Source organism: Micromys minutus, assembly GCF_963924665.1.
Source record: "Micromys minutus genome assembly, chromosome: X".
Lineage (NCBI taxonomy): Eukaryota > Metazoa > Chordata > Mammalia > Rodentia > Muridae > Micromys > Micromys minutus.
Genome location: NC_137970.1, coordinates 57,894,344 through 57,916,800, shown reverse-complemented (window position 1 = coordinate 57,916,800; position 22,457 = coordinate 57,894,344). Strand labels below are relative to the sequence as shown.

Here is a 22,457-nt window from a genome sequence, read left to right as displayed (position 1 = left end):
GTGAATGGGATCTTGTCCATTGTGTTAATGAATTATGTTTGCTTTCTTACCAAACAGTAAGAGCAGCCATATTTTTAGGTTTAGAGTAAAAATAATAGCAACCGGTTTTCAAAAGCTTACTATTCCCTAATCTGTGGACTAAGCCATATAATCTGGACAACAACCTTGCTGAAATTGATATTCTTTTCAGTACACAAGAACAGAAACAGCCTGGAAGTATGACTTGCCAAAATCACACAGCTAGTAAATGTCCAATGGCCATTACCGTCCAAGAAATGGAATTCAGGGTTTTGTTTTTGCTTTTGCTTTTGTTTTTGACTCAAAATTTAACTGTGTTGTCACATACACCTGTGAAACCTGCTCTAGATCCTTCAATGTGAGAGTCAGACACTCTCAGTGTTTCAAGTTCCACAATTCTGAATATAAGGAAGATAAATCAGATAGCCTTTAAGTTGTTATCAAGAACACAACTTCTCATCTTCTAGATGTACCTGGGTAATTGTTCTCAAAACAGTGGGGGTGGGGTTACTCCCCGCCTGAAGAGAGCTGCACTGCAGCAGCTAACATGGTTGTGCCTGCAGTGAGCAGATGTTACAGGAGAGCCTGAAAGACACAGTAGGACATTCACTTTTCCCACCCAGCCTGCCTAAGACAGAAAACACCAGCCATTTTAGAACAAGTCTTTTTAGAATTAGACTTGAAGTCTAAGTTGATTTGGGCGACATGTGTTACTTTTATTAAATATTGTAATTCTTTTGTATACCCTAAAATTGAAAATAGTTGTTGAAGGTCATTTTTTTTTAAATAAAATTATTCTTTTGATTTCAATCATTACTTTTAATTGGCTTCATTTTAAAAACCTTGTGATTTTCTTCTCAAACACATTGCTAAGGGTAGACTTTAAATGTGTTGGCTTTATTAAATCAGCACTTGGTAAATTTATAGGAAAATCAGTGTTTTATAACCAGTTCTGTTATCCAAACATGTTGTTACAGGAGAACATCTCATAATTAAGCATCTCATAATTACATCTCATAATGAAGCATGTCATTATGAGAAAGAGTAAAGGCATAGGCTATGAGTTGTAGTTTCCTTTTAGCAAATGTTTAATTAAAATGTCATCAAATGACAGTAGTATCATCACGTAGAATCATCCAAGAATATTTTAAAAATTTGTCAACCTTAAATAATTTGTATTTTTACTTTTTGCATGATATGGTTTAAAGCTTTCCTTTAAGGTCATAGTTTAAAGATATTATGAGAAAATGATTTCAGAATACCCAAAGAAAGAGAAATAAGATACAGTACTTGAATTGGGGAAAGATAAAAGGAAAATAGATTAAAGAAGGAAAACCAATTGGAATCTCAATGGGGAAAAAAATGGACATAAATTCTTAGAATGTGATCTTCCCTTTGGTACACAATTGTCATTTCAGAATAGTTTGACATTTAAAGTATAATTTTCATGACAATTATGTGGAGTGTAGAAAAGTTATCATTGGGTACATTTCCTGAAGGTGACTTTTCTGGTAACTTGTATGATCTTCAGCAAAGCCAAGAAGTTACAAGTGAAGAAGAAATCTAAGTTATAAGAGTTTTATGATAATGTTGACATATGTAATATATAGGGGGATTCTTCAGTTCTTCACTTGGAATATATTGTTATTTTAGAAAGAACTCTAGCATGCTTAGAATATACTATAACCACCTCATTTATAGGCATATGTGATTGAGTGGTGCTATTAGATATACAACTGGCTGACAGCTTCTATGTATATAAGAAAGGGAATGAATGAGGTGGCATAAGTGATATTTAGTGTAAACACACACACACACACACACACACACACAAGGTCAATATGTGTGATACTTGACTCCTGTTGAGTACCTACTCCTGTTGTGGTTGTAATATGTCTTTTCTTTTTTTAAACATTTTTTATTATAAAATATTATTATAGCTCACAAAATTTGTTACATAATAATATATGATGAATGCACATTTTTTCCCTTTTTTTTTCCTTAAGGAGGACTGAGGCTTTCACATTTTGGCCTTTCTTCTTTTTGATCTTCATGTGGTCTTAGGGTTGTTTCTTGGGTATTCAGAACTTTCTAGGGCTAGTATCCAATTGTCAGTGAGTGCATACCATGTGTGTTCTTTTGTGACTGGGTTACCTCACTCAGGATGATAATCTCTAGTTAGGAACTTTTTAAACTTCTTCAGCGTTAAAATGATGATTTTTTTTCCTTAAAACCATGGAAAAATTTCTTGTCATTGGTTCTTTATGCTTTCAGAACACCACATAGGAATTTAGTCTGCACACTATTCTTTCTTAACTACACTGCTTTATCTTTGGGCAGAGTTTCTCCTCTAAGATATTATGTAAGCTAGCTTATTTAATTTCTTAGGTGTTTCCTTAAAAAATAAGACAGATATGTTCTCTTTTTTTCACTCCCTCCCTCTAGTCTTGTGCTGGTGGTCTTTGAACCTGGGCCTTTGCATATGCTATGGAAGTCCTGTACTGGGCCATATCCCTTACCCTAGTCATTTTTTTTTTTAAGAGCTGTGTAGCTAATGCTTCTCTAAAGGATTTACCATTATGTGTGTAATATCTTGTAGGCTGCCTTTTTAGGAATGCTCATGTAAAATAAATAGTGCAGTCCCATTCTTGATGTTTCAGATTGCAACATTAATGCAGTTAATTTTGACTGGCTTCTCATTCAAGAATTTTAATACTTTGGATAGCAGTAGGGTACAATTATAATGCTGCAGGAAGTGGTGTGAAAACTGGTATTTGCTAAATTTCATGAAAGTTAGTCTCAATACGAGTGACTTCTTATACTACCTCTTAGGATGTGTGTGTGTGTGTGTGTGTGTGTGTGCGCGTGTGTGTGCGCTTCTGTTATCACAGTGGATACATATTCCTTCCTTAACTCTCCATTCTTATACCTACTGTTGAGAGTGGCTTTCTTTTTTAAATTGTAAGTTTGTACTTCTCTGTAATTCATGAAATGGATGCTAACCCTTAAATTGAGTAGAGTATGTCATTATATATGTGTGTGTGTGTGTGTGTGTGTATGTATATATATAATACATGATGAAATACATATAATAAAGATATTATCTGTATACACAAAAAATAATACCTAGAAAGCAGTATGCAATTTAATAGTAAATAAAATTGAAAGTAGTATTTCAAAAGTCCTTTAGATTCGTCAGTGTTAGACTTTCTGTAGTGGTTTGAATATGGTTACCCTAGGAAGTGGCACTATTTGGAGGTATGGCTTTGTTGGAGTAAGTGTAGCCTGTTGGAAGCAAGTCTGCTAGCAGCCTTTAGATAAAGATGTCGAACTCTCAGCTCCTCCTGTACCATGTCTGCCTGGATGCTGCCATGTTCCTGCCTTCCTGATAATGGACTGAACCTCTGAACCTGTAAGCCAGCTCCAACTAAATGTTGTTTTTATAAGAGTTGCCTTGGTCATGGTGTCTCTTTACAGCAGATAAAACCCTAAGATTCCGTCCATATAATTTTCATACTTTTACATGTATGTATCTCATTTGAGCAGTATATAACTTGTGCCATGTTAGGTACATTCTCAGACCTTCTTAAGTTTCACCTTATTTCTAAATAGGATGAGTTTCACCGAGCTGTGTTAAATATTGAAGAAATAATTCCAATAAAATGTTTAGATGATTTTTTTATGGCCTAAAAAGCCATACTGAAGTGCTTTTATTATCATTAGTATTGCCTGAAGGGTGTCAAGGAAGGGTTCACGATTTTCATGGAAAGTCCTGTAAGGATGGTATTGTAAAGTCCATTATTTTGACTAGATTTATCATTCATTTTAACTGGGCACATAGTGTGAAGTGCTTTTTCATTGCTTAGAGATGCTGTAGGAGGTAAAGAAAGCCTATAGATCTTGCTGTTTGAGTTTTTACTTCTTTGATCTTTTTCTTTCTTTCTTTCTTTCTTTCTTTCTTTCTTTCTTTCTTTCTTTCTTTCTTTTTTATTTTTAAGAAAAATTGTCTTTTTCTCTTTCAAGACCTAACAAAGTAAGGAGGATTTATTTAATTCTGAGGATTCTCTGAGCTGCTCTGTAAATCATACATTTGAGCCAGTCCTAAGAGAGAGCCGCATCTGTTACCAGAGTTCCCTGGGCAGCATCATTTTCATCTCCCAGGCTGCTTGTCATTTTCTCGTTTTCTCCAGTGTTCTCATAATGTTTTGGATAACGCAGGCTACAGCAATTAAAATCAAATGTGGTTGCTCAGCCTCACATTCTCATGTTTAACATAAACTCCCAATGCACAGAAACAATTATAATTCCATATAATTGACCTGTAACTCATGTGAAATCATCTGCCATTCAGTTTCATTGCAAACTGAAAAGTGAGGCTGTGCCTGTTATGTGTGTAAAACCTTAAAGCTAATGTGTGTGCCCAGTGGACAATATGGAGCATAGAAAGATTTGGAATTGGGAGACATGTAGTTGTTGCTAATGAATTGGGGGTACTTTCCTAAAAATTTACTTTTTGTTTTTCTAATAATTTAATTAAAGGATAATATACAAAGAGAATAATTTGCCATAGTTAGTGACTTATTGGCACATGATTATAGGAGTTGACATGTTTTCAAATTGAGGCAGATAGGGAAAACAGCTAAGCAAAACAAACTAAACCATACCAAAACCCTAAACAGTTTACAAATAGTTCCTTAGACAGAGGCAACCGACTTTATTTCTTCTCAAACTAGGTTTTATTGTTTAGGCTGGTTTGATTTTCTAGTACCTATTCCTCCCCTCACCAGCGTTTTCTAATACTATGCTTGTCCACATCAATTTGATATAATACTTAGTTTCTCGCTACTACCACATCTGGAGTAAATACTATCTCACCTCAAGTAAGTGTAAAACCTTAGATTTTGCCAATTTTGACCTAGTTTGTGTAGGTTGGACAAATCATTGACAGCTAAAATTGAGATACTGAATTGAGCTTGTTGGAGTTTCCCAAGTGAAAAGAAACACCATATCCTCTGAAAATTAGATTAGCTTGTCCTGGGTTTATGGTTTGCATTTTTTAAAAAACTGTTGCCAACAATAGCTTCATGTCTGGTCCTTAATTATTGCCAACATTATGCATGGAAGTCAGCGTACAAACCCTTATATGAAGGCAGACAGGATGATCTAGTTATGTTTATTCCCCTTACCCCCCCAAAACCTCAAAGCAAAAACCAAAGAATTATAGTCACTAAAGCAGTGAGATTAGAGATCTTAGTCATGTTTTAAGATACAGGTTGTTTAAGTTGAATTTCATTCATTCCAATCAAGATTTGCAGTCACATAATAACGATGTGGTTATGAGAATGATCCATTTTTCAGTATTGGCATGCTTGTCTTATTTTTCTTTATTGTCAGCTTGTTTTATGGCCATTGCAACAAATGCTAAAACTTGGTGTTCTTGGAAGAGAAGAAGTGTGATGCATGCAGAGAGTCATGCAGACTCTCTGGGCTTCTTTTACTAAGAAAAAAGAACAACTTTATTTTACAGTTTGGTATAATGAAAGGACAGAGCAGGGTGACTCGTAGTCAGGGCTTAACTAGAGGTCACAGGGGCTCAGAATTAGTGAGCAGACTTCTCCAAAATGGTTCACCATAAAGCATTTTCCTTCTGGTTATTAGATAGCCATGCAGTTTTCTGCAAAGACATGTGACCACCCATGGGGAGGATTAATTGTATCACAGGTTACCCTTGAATTTAAGTTTGTCCTCAATGAAAGCCTTACAGTCATAAGTATAACAAACTTGATAAACAAATATTACTCTTTGGCCACATACTTGACACAAAAATAATATTTCTTGTTTGAATTTGTATTTTATGATAAATAAGGGTGAATATTTATGTAATTTGGCCACTACGTTTTCTTTGTGAATTGCCTTAACCTATTTATTAGATCATTACCTGTCTTATTATAAATATATAGTAATTAATTAACTTTTCATTTTCTCATATATTGAAATACCATTGATATTTTGATTAGGACATACTTGTATAATGTACATACTTGTTAGGATACCTATCAGTTTAAACTTTTATTATTTATTATCCATATTCTTGAAATCACTTCTAATTATTGCTAAATATACAGTTTGGTATATTCATTATGGTGTATCAGGTCACCAGAACTTACTCTTCTTAATGAGCAACCTCTCTTCCTCTCACCTTTCTTCCCCAGTTTCTGTTATAACACTGTTCTCTTAACTGTGAGATGGTATGGATTCCATAAAGATCTCATGGTGCTTGTATTTCTGTATTGACTTGTTTTATTTCACATACAATGTTGTTCCAGGTGGCAAGATTTCATTCTTTTTCTAAAAACCTTACTTTATGAGTATTTTGCTTACATATATGTATATGCACCAGGTGGACACTTGAAGAGATTAGAGACGGGGATTAGAACTGGCATTATGTATGGATGGCTGTGAATCACCTTCTAGGTGCTGGAAATTGGACATGGTTCCTCTGGAAGATAAATAAGTGCTCTTAACCCTCAGCTATGTCTCCAAGCCCCAGTTTCATTCTTCCTCTTTTTTCAGTGGCAGAATACTGTTCCATTGTGCCTACATACTACATTCTCTTTATTCATTCATCAAATGACAGACATTTTAGTTTCCATACCTTGGCTGTTGTGAACTAGAGTGCAATTAAATATATACTTGCTCTTTGGTTGGTGTTCCTGGGAGGCCAGCTTTTTTTCTGAAGACATGCGGGAAGGAGGTTGATCTGGAGGACAGGGGAAGTGGGGGGTTAGAATGAGGTGAGGAGGAGAAACTGTGGTCAGGTTTTAGTGTGTGTGTATGAGAGAAGAATTAAAAAACAGGAAAAGACAAGGAAGAATGTACTTGTCTCTTTAACATGAACATTGTTTCCTTTTGGTATATACTCAGTAGTGGAAAGGCTAGAAATAACAGTAGTCCTATTTTTAGGATCTTGAGAGAAACCCTTATACCTTTTTTTTTTTTTTTTTTTTTTTTTTTTGCAATGGCTATACAAATTTACAGTCTTATTAACAGTGGATGAGAGTTTCTTTTCTTTTTTTGTCTATTCAGTTATTGTGATAAAGTTATAAATCAATGTTTTTTAATTTGCATTTCCTAGTTGAGAGATTTCTCATGTAGCAGAGGATGGTCTTATCCAGCATTAGTGGTAGTAGAGGCTCGTGGTCTACAGAACAGCCACAGCTACACAGAGAAACCCTGTCTTAAAAAGCAAGCAATCAATCAAACAAATAAACAGATGCCTAATCTGTTCTTTAGTCCCTTTTTAATTTGATTGTCTTTTTTGCTATTAACTTTAGTTCCTTGTGTATTCTGTATATTAATGTAACTGCTTATCAGATGTATCATTTACAAATAATTTCTACTGTCCTATCAGTTGTATTTGTCTTTTCAGTCATCCCCCCAAGTGAAGACAGCTGACCAATGCTATCTTGTATACTATGTAAGCACTGTATTTATTTCTTAAACCTTTTATTGGATATTTTTTGTATTTACATTTTAAATGTTATTCCCTTTCCTTGCTCTCCTATCCCTCCTCTCCCTCCCCTTGCTTCCATGAAGATGCTCCCACTCCCACCTCCCTGCCCTGGCATCCCCCTACACTGATGCTGGGATAAGGCCATCCTCTGCTACATATATGGCTGGAGCCATGGGTATCTCCATGTGCACTCTTTGGATGGTGGTTTAGTTCCTGGGAGCTTTGGGGAGATTGAAGCACTGTATTTATTACCAAACCCATCTCTTCAATTTTGATTTTTGTTTTTGTTTTTGTTGTTGTTGTTGTGGAGATGCCTTTTAAGTTGATAAGAACTCTCTCTTTCTCTCTCTTTTTAGTTTTAGTTTTTGTTGATTTTATAATTGGAGTCATTTCCAAAAAATTCTTTACCCATACCAATGCCTGCGATTACTTTTCATGTTTGTTTTTGCAGGGCGCATAGATTTAGGCCTCTCAGATGTCTTTAGTTTCCTTTGGGTTGATAGCTGTATGTAGTGAGAGACAGGGGTTTGGTTTCATTCTTTGGCACACTGATACTATTTTCACTGCAAAACTTACTGAGAAGTTTGTCCCCTTTCTGCTGTGGGTCTTGGTTCTTCTTGTCAGAGTCAGTTAGTTGTAAATGTAGAGGGTGGGTTGAATATTGTGCTGTCACTTCTTTTCTATTGGTTTGTCTAGTTGTTGTTTTTACTTACATCATACTGTTTTAGTTCATTATTAGTTTCCATTAATTTGTAATGTTAAAATAAGGTAGAACTTCATTGTTTTTTGCCTTCTTAGCATTTGGATATTTTAGGCCTTTTGTGGCTCTTTCAGATTCTGTGAAAAAAATTAATATTTTGATAGTGTATTGAATCTGTAGCTGGTATTGGATAGTATTTTAACAAGATTAATTCTATATCTTTTTTTCTTTTTTCCTTCCTCTTTTCCTTTCCTTTCCATTGTATTCTCTTTCTTTCCTTTTTTTCCTTGAGTTATACTCTAACTGCATAGCCCTGGCTGGCCTGAAACTCAGTTTGTAGACCAGGCTGGTCTTCAACTCCCAGAAGTATGCCTACTTGTGCCTTTGCCTCCTGAGTCCTAGAATTAAGGATGTTTGCCAACCACACCCACCATCCTTCCATGCCCTCTTTTTTATGATTTTTTTCAGTTTCTTTTATCATTTTTTATGATTTTCATAGACAGTTTTCATCTCTTTTTCTTTTGTTCTTACGGATATTGACTTTTTGTGTGTGTTTTATATTGTTATATTCAATTCTAAGTGTGCTTTATATTTTTATACGATATTTTATGTGGGAATATATGAATTTATATTTTCTTACTCTTTAATGTATTATTTTTATAGGCATTGTAACTGGGATTGTTAGTTCTTTGTTCAGATAATTCACTATTAGTGTCTGAGAATACTAATACTTGTCTGTTGTTTTTATGTCTCGAGTTTTGCTGAACTTCCTTATTCATTAGTTCCAGCAATTTCTTTGTGAGTGGCGACTGTATTAGTTTTCTGCGTAAATGCAATTGTCTTGTCAAGGACAGTTTGGTTTTCTTTCATTTTGAATTTAGATGCCCTATGTCCTTTTCTTGTTCCATTTCTCTGGTGAGCACCTACAGTACTATGTTGAACAAAAGTGGTAACATCCTGGTCTAATTCCAAATCTTAAGAGAGCTTCTATTCTGGCAAGGTTCAGTCCTTTTATATATACTGAGTTGCTTGGAAGTCTTCTTCATGATGGTTTGTTAGATCCTCTCAAATGTCTCTTCCCATATCTATTTAAATAACTACATTTTTGTGGCTGGTTCTGTTACTGACTTACATATGTTTAACTGTCTTTGCAGTGCAGAGGCCAGTCTTACTGTGTCCTTGAATTTGGTTTGTGGAGATATTAGCATTTTGCATGTGATTTTTATTGCCATATTTGATTTCTAATTGTGTCCTATGTTTATGGTGATATCCCATGTGGATATGTATAAATTTCACATTTCTAGTCTATCCAAAATTTTCTTCTTTGGTTTCTGGCATTTGCATATATACATAGAAAACCTTTTTCTTCTCACAACGAGTAGGTGAAAATATTAGTTTGATTTATCATTCTTGAAAGTGTAGTATAGAATTGTTAATGCACTAAAGCTAATTTTAATTAGACAAATTTTTATCATTTAATGGCTTTACATTTTAAATAATCAGTTAGTTGATGTGGTAGAGGTCAAAACTAGGTTTTCTATTTGCTAGACAAGCCTAGACAGATAGGTGTGTATGGTGGCTCACATTTAAAGTACCAGCACTTTGGAACCTGAGGCAGGAGGATTGCCATGAGTTCAAGGCCAGGCTAGGCTCTGAGGGGAGACATTGTCTCAAAAACAAAAATGAAAATGCCTGTGGATTCTCAGATTCCAATACAGGTTCTACGAAATGAACTCAAATTGTTAGGTTCAATTTTTTCCCCACTGTGCCATCTTGCTGGCTCCACCTGCACTTAAAAAAATAAAGTTTATAAGGAGATTCTTTCATTCATTCATTCATTCATTCATTCATTCATTCATTCATTCATTCTGGTACTCTGTTATATGTCTGTGTTGCAGCCCTATCTCCTGGGAAGAGCACACCATTTAGTTTTCCAGTGCCAAACAATCAGCCTTGAAAACATACATACAAATAGCATTATATGGACTAAACAGGTTATAGGAATGCATATGCACATTGCATATACATAATAAAAAATAGTGATACAAGAAACCATGACTTTTTGAAGGACAGCAGGGAGGGTTATACAGAGAGAATTTGGAAGGAGAAAAGTGGAAGCAATGTAATTATAATCACAAAAATAAAGTAAAAAACAAAAGTAGATTTTGATTTTATAAGCCTTGAAATGAGCACTTAGTCTATTTCATCATCTGTTGTAGACTCCATTTTATTATCAAAAATTATAAAACATAATGAAGCAGTATAAAGTTCTATCAGATTCCCAGTTTGATCAGTTATCTAGTCCCCAGAGCCACTTCTCTCTCATGTCACCATCCAACCCCAGATGACTTAGAAAGAACTTCAAGATCTAATATCATTTTATTTATAAATACAGTTTCAACAAGTATCTGAAGGATAAAAGCTCTCCTTCTAAGTGCAGTATTGTCATCTCATACTCTTGCATTATCAATTATTTCATTGATTATCTATGCTTGTGTAATACATAGCTTAGTTTTTATTTCTGAAACGAGATTTGTAAACTTTCTTTCTGATTGATATCAGTCTTTCTTCGGATTTCTGTTGTGATAAAACCCCATGACCAAAGCAGCTTGGAGAGGAAAGGGTTTTTACTTCCTCTTAGAACTTCCAGGTCTCTGTCCATCACTGTGGCAAGTCAGGGCCAGAACTCTGGACAGGAGCCTGGTGTACAGGTCACTGAGCTTTGCTGTTTACTGGTATGCTCCTCCTCCTTTGTTTATCATGGTGTCTTTCTTTTTTTAAGGTTGCACTATTGTGTTTTTATTCACTTTACATCCCAGTTGCAGCTCCCCTCCCTGTCACCTCATTCCATAATCCTTCCTCATTAATAGTGTCAAGGATTGGTACTTGCCCATGGGATGGTTCTCAAGTTGGGCCAGTTATTGCTTGGTCATTCCCTAAGTCTCTGCTCCATCCCCTGTTCCTACATTTCTTGTAGAATTGATAAATTTTGGGTCTAAAGTTTGTGGGTAAGTTAGTGTCTCTGTTGCTCCACTGTGATTCCTGCCTGGCTACAGGAGTTGGCTTCTTCAGGTTCCATATCCCCAGTGCTGGTTTTACTCTGCTCTTTTTTTTTTTTTTTTAAGATTTTCTAACTTGTAGAGTCTTCCTTCCTTCCTTCCTTCCTTCCTTCCTTCCTTCCTCCCTTCCTTCCTTCCTTCCTTCCTTCCTTCTTTCCTTCCTTCTTTCTTCCCTCCCTCCCTCACTCTCTCCCTCTCTTTTTTTCTTTCTTTTTTATTGGACGTTTTCTTAACTTACATTTCAAATGTTATCCCCTTTACCTGTTTCCCCCCTGAAATCCCCCATCCCATTGCCCCTCCCTCTGCCTCATGAGACTGTTCCCACACCCACCCACTCCTTCCTACCTCCCAACCCTGACATTCCCCTACTTTGGGGCATTGAGCCTTCACAGGATCACAGGCCTCTCTTCTTGTTGATGCCAGATAAGTCCATCCTCTGCTACATATGCAGCTGGAGCCATGGGTTCCTCCATGTGTACTCTTTGGTTGGTGGTTTAATCTCTGGGAGTTCGGGGAGGGGGTATGCTTGGTTGATATTGTTGTTCTTCCTATGGGGTTGAAAATTTCTTCAACTCCTTCAGTCCTTTTCCTAACTTCTTCATTGGGGACCCCATTTTCATTGCAGTGGTTGGTTGAGATTATCTAATTCTGTATTTCTCAGGCTCTGGCAGAGCCTTGCTCTCTATATAGAGGCTATATCAGGCTCCTGTCAGCATGCACTTCTTGGCATCTACAATAGTGTCTGGATTTGGTGACTGTATATAGGATGGATCCCTAGGTGGGGCAGTCTCTGGATGGCCTTTCCTTCGGTCTCTACTCCACACTTTGTATTTCCTCCTTCTTAAACCACACATGCTCTACTGCCTATGTACTACACATAGTGGGCTGGCTAGGTCCTTCCACATCCATCATTAGCCATGAAAATACCCCACAGAGTTTCTATCACGATACTCGTATGAAAGCATTTTCTTATTTGATAGTCCTTTCCAGATGACTCTAGTTTATATAAAGTTGATAAAACAAACAAAACAATAACAACCAGGAGATTGTCTTTCAAATGTTCTTGCTTTCTAATCACCCTGCATTTGAAGTTTTCTTATTTTGATTTATAGCTGAGATTTGTAATGATTTTCTTAAATTCTCTCAGCTTGTATTAACTAGGTTAACATTGTCATTGAACTTGTCTGGTAGTTTTTGATATTTTTTTTTGTTTTTGCTTTTCGTTTTTTTTGGAGTGTTTTCTTGTTGTGTTTTATTTTTCTTAATGTGCCTTGACTGGAATTTAACCACAGTGTTTTTGAGCGAAATGTTCTTTCCTTGTGTTTTTTAATAGGCCACTGTAGCTTTTTGAACATTATTGTTCCAGATCTTTCTCTTCTCTTTTCAATCATTGAGCAAACATACTGGGATTTGAGATCTATTGGCTATTTCCCTTGGCCAATTTTGTCTTTCCCATTCCTTGTTCCTCGTTTTATCTGTTTTGATGGATTTTCAAGATGTCACACAGTCACTTATTCCTTTTAATCTAGTATTTTTTATTCATTGGGAAATTTACACATGTTCAGTGTAGTTGACAGTACTCTCCACTTCCCTCTTCAACTCCCCAGGTTACTTTCCTCCATATATGGGGAAGAGAGAACACACAATTTGAAGCTGTATCTGTTTAGTACAATGGAAGTTGCTCCACCTCAAAGGCCAGAGTTCCAGGGTTTGTTTCTTGGCCAGCTTTAAAGTACAAGGCATGAGTCTCTTTTTCTGGGTTGAGAAAGAAAGTGGTTGGCTATCCCAAGGAACATTCACGCCACTGTTGCATGTCTAGCTGTACCAGCCATCATTGTAACTCACAGGGTTCATACTTTGGTAAAGTGCTGATGTCATTTTTCTCCCCTAGCAGTATATATAGCACTTTCTGGCACTATGAAAAATAGCCAGCAAGGAGGGTTAATATCAATGTGATTTCTCGGAATCCTGAGTCAAAAATGTGTACAATGTTTACCAGTAAGGTCTTAACACCAAGTTCTGTTAGACAATCAATAGCAGTGGCCATAGCCTGTATTCTGGTTTTTGCTTGTACAGATTGTTAAAGGCATTTTGGCATAAAACTAAATGAATATATTTTTGTCAGTACTTAATTGTTTTAGAGGTTTGAGGGTATGCACTGAAATCTTACTAGTTACCATATGTATAAAGTACATGTAGAACAGAACGTTAACATGGAAGTAGTCAGAGTTTTCTTGGTGTGTATAGATTAAGTATAATGATCTTTAAATAACAAAAATTGCCACAAGGTTATATTCTTAGCTTTACAATTATTAATGATTTAAGGTCCAGGTGTATCACACTCTGAGACGGTGCTATACACTTTTTTTTTCTAAGAAGGACAGAGGTTTTCACTTTTTGTCCTTTGTTTTTTGTTTTTGTTTTTTTTTTTGTTTTGTTTTGTTATTTTCTTTTGAGCTTCATATAGCCTGTGAGTTGTTTCTGGGGTATTCAGAGCTTTCTGGAGCTAATATCCATTTATCAGTGACTGCTGTCTGTTCTTTTGTGACTGGGTTACTTCACTCAGGATGATATTCTCTAGATGTATCCATTTTCTTAAGAATTTGGTTAAGTCATTGTTTCTGGTGCCTGAGTAGTATTCCATTGTGTATATGTACCACAATTTTTGTATCCATTCATCTACTGAAGGACATCTGGGTTCTTTTCAGCTTCTGGCTATTATAAATAGGGCTGCTATGAACATGGTAGTGCATGTGTCCTTATTATATGTTGGAGCAACACTGGGGTATATGCCCAGAAGTAGAATAACTGAGTCTTCAGGTAGTACTATGGCCAATTTTTTGAGGAATCACCAGACTGATTTCCAGAGTGGTTGTATCAGCTTACAACCCCACCAACAGTGGAGAAGTGTTCCTCTTTCTCCACAACCTCTCCAGCATCTATTGTCATCTGAGTTTTTGATTTTAGCCATTCTGACTGGTGTGAGGTGGAATCTCAGGGTTGTTTTGATTTGCATTTCCCTGATGACTAGGGATGTCGAGCACTTCCTTAGAAACTTCTCAGCCATTCAATATTCCTCAATTGAGAATTTTTTGTTAAGCTCTGTACCCCATTTTTAATAGGATTGTTTGACTCTCTGGTGTCTAGCTTTTTGAGTTCTTTGTATATATTGGATATTAGACCTCTATCAGATGTGGGGTTGGTAAAGATCTTTTCCCAATCTGTTGGTTGTTGTTTTATTTTCTTGATAGTGTCCTTAGCTTTACAGAAACTTTGCAATCTCATTAAGTCCCATTTCTTGATATTTGACCTTCGAGCACAAGCCATTGGTGTTTTGTTCAGGAAATTTTCTCCTGTGCCTATGTGTTCTAAGGTTTTTTCTACTTTCTCATCTAATAGTTTCAGTGTACCTGGTTTAATGTGGAGATCTTTGATCCACTTGCACTTGAGTTTTATACAAGGAGATAAGAAAGGGTCTATTTTCATTCTTCTGCATGCTGAGTGCCAGTTGAACCAACACCATTTGTTGAAGAGGATGTTCTTTTTCCATTGAATGTTTTCAGCTCCTTTGTCAAAAATCAAGTGACCATACTAGTACAGATATAGGCAGGTAGATCAATGGAACAGAATAGAAGATCTAGTACTATACCTTTAATTTGGCACATTTTGGCTTTCGGGAAGAATGTTTTCCATATGGTTTTTCCCAAAAATCTTAGTGTTAGTTTTGCCTTCCCCCCACTACTTCTTTTTCCTACCCTCTCATTCCTCTTTCTATGTAAACTTAGACTCTTAGCACCACTCAGAAGAGTTTGATTTATCAGTTTCTCAGAATTCTGACCCATTTTTATGTCCCCATTTCATTTTACTCATCATTAAAACCTTCAGCATCTTCTGGTTCCTCTCCCCGCCTTATTCTCAGAACACCCTGACAACCTTCTATCCAGAATATCATGTCAATTTGGAGATTTTCTAGTTTTAAGTTATTGTCTTTGCCTTACCCTCATTTTCTTATAGCTATTGGCTGTTGGAATTGATACATTTATATTATGAAGTTTATGGTGGTGATATGGTGCCAGGTTTTGTTGTAGATGTTGTAGCATTTGATACTTTGAAGGTCTTCATGGAGATTCATCAACTTCTTTGCTCCTGTGGTCTTCCAAAAATTTCATCTTTTTCCATTTCAAATCGTTTGTCTAAAAATATTGGCCTGTATAGTATTACCATTCATGTTTTTTTTTTTTTTGCAGTCTGAAATTAACATTTGCATCATTTATTCTAAGCCCTTCATTTTCTTCAAAGGGTATGTATGTATAGAAGGTAATTTCAGGGAGGGAAGCACAGTTGCTTTCTCAATGTCAGAGCTATTTAATGTGAACTTGAAAAGAACAAGCCAGTTCTCTTAGTGTTTGGTTCAGTATTCAGCACTCTGAATCCTGCAACAGCATTCTTATTATTAGCCATTCCTAAACCCTTCTATTATATGGGACCTTCATTAATGTTTTAATACGTGGCATAATTTATAAATGATAGAAAAATATACATACATAAACACACACACAGACACACACACACACACACACATATATACAATATTTTACAAGGAAGATATTTATTATGTTTTTAAACATAATTTATTAATAATGTATTTGATATTTTGTGAGGAATTCATGTTAATTAAATTTGAATTTATAAACACTATCTGTTTTTGTTGTTGTCTAGGTTGTTTCCCTGGCATTCTTCTCTTTTCATTTTAAAGTGTCCACTAAAAGTATTCTGGATGTGAAAGTCAAATTAGGAATAAACAAAATGACTTGAGCCTCAGCTGAAATTGAGTTTCAGCTTAATTTAAGTCATCTTTTTTTGAGTGTTTGTGACTGATCAAGTGGAGTCTTACCCTTGCATTGCTCTCTAGTCATTTCTATACTTAATGTTGCTTTCTGTTTAGTTTGTGATGTGCAGGGCTCAACATAGGGTTGATTTAAGTAGTAAAGTAAAAGCCATGGCCCACTAAAAGCTTGATGTACTCACAAGTTGCTTCTTGCCATCCATTCTGTTTCTTTTCAAAAAAAAGAAAGAAAGAAAAAAAGAAAAGAAAGAAATTGTTCTTCATAAAAGTAGTCACAGTAAATTTTCTAGTTCTATATAATATTCTTTCCATTCTGGTCTTCACTAGTTATAAATAACACATGAAATGACTTTCAAGGTAGAAAGCAGGAATCCATTTTGAAATGTTCTATAAAATAAAGAGTGATTTATGGTTTCATATGATTTGGGCTGAAAGCACTCGGGCTTTTCCAGGTCATCAAAGTCCTGTCAGGGGAATCTATTATTTATTGTTTGAGTCACTAGGATTGGTGTAAGTACTTTATTTTATGTTTTCATTATGTAAGGGTACTGTTAGGAAAAATCAGTTACAAGTGCAAATCCTGTTTTAAGACTATATCATGGAGAACTAACCTAAATATTTTAGTTGTAAATGACAAATTTCTACATTGAAGATTTGGATTAAAGGTTAACAGCAAATGAATAACTTTTTTATTCCTATAAATATTTAAGATAATATTTTTGAAAATATTCACTTTATTACTGTGACCTGATTTTAATCTTGAGTCTTCATTTGATAATTAAATATATTTTATTTTAATAAATATGAAATAATTGGAAAGGATGGGACTATTCATGATAGTATGTGTTCATATAACAGTCCAGAAGCTCCACAGATACTATGTAGCTGACAGCTCAGTAGTAGACTGTTAACTGAGAAGATCTGATGACCAACACTCCCGATTCTCCATTACAACTGTTAAGAAAAGCCATTTTCTTACCTTATATTTATCTGTTTTTACTGTCCTTTCAGTCAAAGTTGTTCATATATAAGAATTATGCATATGTCCTATAGTTGAATGGCTGAACAGATTCTTTGAGACAGCCTCAACTAATTAATAATCATATTTAATGTGAAATGTTTAAAATATCAAATGTTTGAGGGACTTCTGTAGAATATATAAAATTATTTATTTGCTTTTTATAAACAAGATTAACTTAAATAATAACTAATAGAACATTGTACAAGTGTCAAATACATACATGAAAACTTTAATATATATATCAAGTCTATTCATATTTATATATTGTTTTATATGTAATATAATATGCTGCTTATATTTTAATATATATAATATATACATTTATTATATAATATATATTTTTAAATATATGTTTAGATATATTTATAAATGTATATTTAGATATGTATTTGTAATATAAAATTTATATTAAACTTTAAAACTTTTGTTTTTATTTATTTACTTTACATACATTGTACTCACTGCCCTCTTCCTGGTCACCCCTATCACACTCCTTCTTCTATCCTCCTTTCCCTTCTCCTCTGAGTGGGTGGGGCTTCCTTGGGTATCCTCGAACCCTGTCCCATGAAGTCTCTGTAGTGCTAGGTTCATCCTCCACCACTGAGATCAGACAAGGCAGCCCAGCCAGAAGAATACATCCTACAGACAGGTAACAGCTTTTGGGAAACCATCCCCCTCCCCACACAAACATTTGTTTAGGACACACATGAAGACCCCAAGCTGTATATCTGCTACATATGTGCCGGGAAGCCTAGGTTCAGCCTGTGTGTTCTTTGGCTGGTGTTTCAGACTCTGAGAGCCCTAGTTGTCCAGTTTAGTTGACTCTTGGTCTTGTGGAGTCTCTATCTCCTTTGGCTTCCTCAATCTTTCCCCAACTCTTCCACAAGACTTCTGGAGCTCTGTCTAATGTTTGGCTCTGGGCCTCTGCATCTCTTTCAGTCAGCTGCCAGGTGGAGCCTCCCAGAGGACAGTTAAGCTACACTCTTGTTTGCAAGCATAACAGTATCATTAACATTGTCAGAGATTGGTGACTGCCCATGGGATAGGTCTTAAATTGGACCAGTCATTGTGTGGCCATTCACTCAGTGTCTGTTCCATCTTTGTCCCTACATTTCTTGTGTGCATGGCAAATTTTAGGTCAAAGGTTTTGTGGGTGGGTTGGTGTCCTTATCCCTCCACTGTGAGTCCTGCTTGGATACAGGAGGTGGCCACTTCAGGCTCCATTACCCACCCTTTCTAGCAATATTAGCCAGAGTCACCCTTGTAGACTTCCAGGACCTTTCCCCACCCCAGGTCTATGGTATATCCTAGAGATGCCCCCACTCCATTTCTCTTCACTCCCCTGGTCCTCTCTTCCAGGCCCTTTCTACACCTAATGCCCCCCACACTTCTCTCCCCATTCCCACTCCCTTCTACTTCCTTCCCTCTATTTGCTGCCCTTATCTTATTTTATTTCCCCTTCTGAGTGAGATTCTAGCCTCCTTCCTTTGGCCCTGGTTCTTTAGGTCTGTGGATTGTTATGTGGGTATCCTGTACTTTATGGCTAATATTCTAAGATATGTCTTACAAGCATGTTCTTTGGGTCTGACTTACCTCACTCAGGATGCTATTTTCTAGTTCTGTGCATTTGCCTGCAAGTTTCATGATGTCCTTGTTTTTAATTGCTGTGTAAATGTACCACATTTTCTTTATCCATTCTTCACTTGAGGGGCATCTTGGTTGTTTCCAGTTTCTGGTTATTATGATTAAAGCTATGATGAACATATTTGAGTAGGTGTCCTTGTGGTGTGATGGAGCTTTTGGGCATATGCCTAGGAGTGGTATATAGCTGCCTCTTAAGATAGAACTATTCCTAGTTTTATGAAAAACCACCAAATTGGTTTTGCACTCCCAGTAGCAGGGGAGGAATGTGGTATTAAGGCTGAAAACACACATACACACACACAGATACACACATCTATATTTAAGCAAAATAAGAAAAACAAAGGGGTTGGAGAGGTAGCTTGGTGAGTAAAGGTGCTTACTGACAAGTCTGACAACATGAGTTTGATTTCCAGGACCCACATGGTTGGAAGGAGAGAACCTACTCCTGCAAGTTGTCCTCTCCCACCTTCACAAGTGTATCATGGCACATATTTTCCTGCCAAGAACCATCCTCAGGATAGGGTGTCTGGGAGCAGAGAAAGAATGACTCAAAGTCAAATCCTGTATCCAAGCTGAAGACCTGTGATTGGCTTGATATAGCTTTTCTAGTCTGCTTCTCTATATCTTCCACTTTCTCTGGACTTTTCTCTGTCTGTATTGTGTTTGCTTGCTGTTCGAAAATATTTTTCTGTCCTTGTCCTGTGTACTTGCTTGCTTGTGTGATTGTGTGTGTGTGTGTGTGTGTATATATTTGTGTGTGTGTGTGTGTGTGTGTGTGTGTGTTCGAGGGTGCACACTCTCCAAGCAGTTCTCTCTTTTTTTATCCTAAAAAATCCTCTGGATTACTCTTCTCCTTCTGAACACAGGTTTTGTTTTTTATTTACATATCAATCCAGTCATTGACTCCAGGTTTCCTTTTGATTATCCTATGAATCAGCATCCCTAGACCCCAGCCCCTTAATTCTTAGGAGACTGCAAACAGTTTCTTTTCTTTTTTTTTTTTTTTTTTTTTTTTTTAGTAAACAGTAGAATTTATTTAGATCATGGGAGAGTTAAGAGGGTGGTAGAGGCAAAGAGAGAAAGAGAGAGAGGGAGAGAGGAGGGAGGGAGAGAGAGAGAGAGAGAGAGCCTTCCATAAGCACTTGGAGAGAGAGGGGGGAAGGGAAGGGGAGGGGTACGGGTGGGAGAGCAAGGCCTGGACTGGCTGTGTCCCAGACTGACCTTGAACTCAATAATCTGCCTGCCTTTGTAACTCCCTGTCTTTCTATCTTTCTGACAAGCTGGCTTATAATATAGCTTTGTTCCTTTAAATTCATGAAGACCTTATATTTCATATTGCATTCATATATTTCCATTGAGAAATTATATGTTTTCAAACTCATGTACTTAGAACTCCTACAGCCTTAAGGGCTGTCCTGAAGGTCCCAGTATTTTTGCCAAGATATAGCCACACCCTTGACTCCTGGGCTCATGTTTTTAGTCATCATGGGGTCAGTAACATTAGTAGGGAGGACATTTCTTAGAAGGGAAGTAGGTCTTGAAATATATATATTATTACACCAACAAACCTTACACAGTCATTTACTCTGGGGTGCTGTCCTAGGGGCAGGAACCATGTCACTCTGTTCCTATCAAGGCCATGTCGAGCTGGGTGTTTCTTCCTAACCCAGTATATTAAAACAAACACTCATTTTATTAAGTAGAGAACAGTTTTAGTGATGTTACTTTTTTCTTTTAAGTCTTTTTATACTTAAAGCTTCCACATTATACAAGTTGATTTCCTGCTGTGATAGAGCAATACTTAATTTTGTTCTTTCATTCATTTATTTTATTCATATGAACATTTTATCTATAAGCATGTATGCATACTACCTGTATGCCTGCAAAGGTCCGAAGAGGGCATCAGATCAATTGGAATAGGCTAGGTGGTTGTGAGCTTCCATGTGGGTGCCCGGACTGAACCTGAGTCCACTGTGAGAATAAATGCCCTTAACCACTGAGCAATCTCTCCAACCTTGAGTCGAAGTATAGTTTTATACACTGCTTTTCTCACTGAAATCATTTACAAACTCTGAATGTTGCTCAAAGAATGACATTCAGGCTTGCCAGTTTGGCTCCAACTACTTTTTTTGAAAAAAAAAATACTGTTTTATTGTAAAAACATTTGAAATAATATATAACCTCCTGACATTTTCTTCTTGCTCTGCCCTTTCCTCAGAAACTATTTATTGACTGAGTGGAACAAAATAATGTAACCTTGGCCACAAAGACATTGCTAAGTGTATTTGTAGATTGTTATTTTAATAATTTTAAGCATAAAGTAATGGACTCTCAGCATTTAACATTGGAGCAGCCTATGGATTTCACAAAGTTGTGGTGATATCTGGATGGAAGAATTAAGGGAATTCACAAATAATAGTTATTTTGTTTTCAGTAGTTTGGGCTCAGATCACATTCCCTATTAAAAACCATTTTGGCTTTGCATTGTCAGCAGTCTTGACTTCTGATTGTTGGTTTCAGGCATAGAAATTTCCACACATATATCTGCCTACCCAAAGAAATAGCTAGTTTGAATGAAACAGAAGAGAGTTATATTGTTTACAGTTGGTGTTGGCATTTGGTATAAAGAGGTATATATTCAGTGTGATATCAAATGAAAGTTTGATGCTTCTAAACAATCCTCAAGGATGCTAAGAATATTTTCTTCTAGGTTATGTATTATGTATTTAGGGATATTTATGAGCATATATAAACATATATGTATATGTGTACATATAATTAGTGAAAAAAAAAGAGGCCACAAATTTAAAAGAGTGAAATAAAGGGGTATTTGGAAGGTTTTAAAAGGGAGGAATGATTCAGTTATCATAATCTTAAAAACCAATAATTAAAAGAAGAATATTTCTACTATAGATAGTCTTACTAATAAGTAAATAATCCTATGAATATTGTCATTAATAGAAGAAAAAAGAAGCCCTGGAATTCTGACTTGTCTGAAGTTGCACTGTGAGTGAACCAGTGAACCAAAGATTCAAATCTAGTCTCAGTGATCAAGATGGCACTCAGTTCATTGCATTACCTATATTGCCCTTACAGCCTGTTCTCCGACTTAGGTCAAGTTGGAGGTAGTGAACAGCTGCTGTTATTTGAATGAGAGAGATGAAATTCCCTTATATTTGGCTTGCTTTGTCCCTTAGATAGCATTGTCCAGTACTTAGATAGTATTATGACAGTGATGCATAAATGAGATTATAGGTATAAGCATGGTACAAAGCATAAACTGTCTACCATTTTAATACTATCACTATTATATAGAAAACTACTTTTAAACACAACTTTATTAGTAATATTTGTTTGCTTATCCACTTTTAAAATATATTGGTTACAGTTTTTTAGCAACAAAAGTTATTAAGTATAGCAGAAAGTTCTGATCGTTGTAAGAGACATTAGAATAATAGTTTTAACAGAAGAATATAGTATGTGTAGTTATTTGATACTCCTATTTCCATCTATTCTAAAAAAAAGAGGGGGTTCGTTCTTTCTCATTTTAAAACTTTATGATGGTTTGATTCCAATAATTGTTATTTAATAGTTATATCTTATACACTTGGTCACAACTTCTTTTTCCAAACCAGACATTATATACCCACAAATTG

At 35.9% G+C, this 22,457-nt stretch overlaps 1 protein-coding gene across 1 annotated transcript in view; it reads left to right on the top strand.

Annotated features, from left to right (window-relative positions):
* The window catches only part of CHM (CHM Rab escort protein), a 130,005-nt gene that overhangs the window by 1,023 nt on the left and 106,525 nt on the right, over window positions 1-22,457 (top strand). The window lies entirely within an intron of this gene.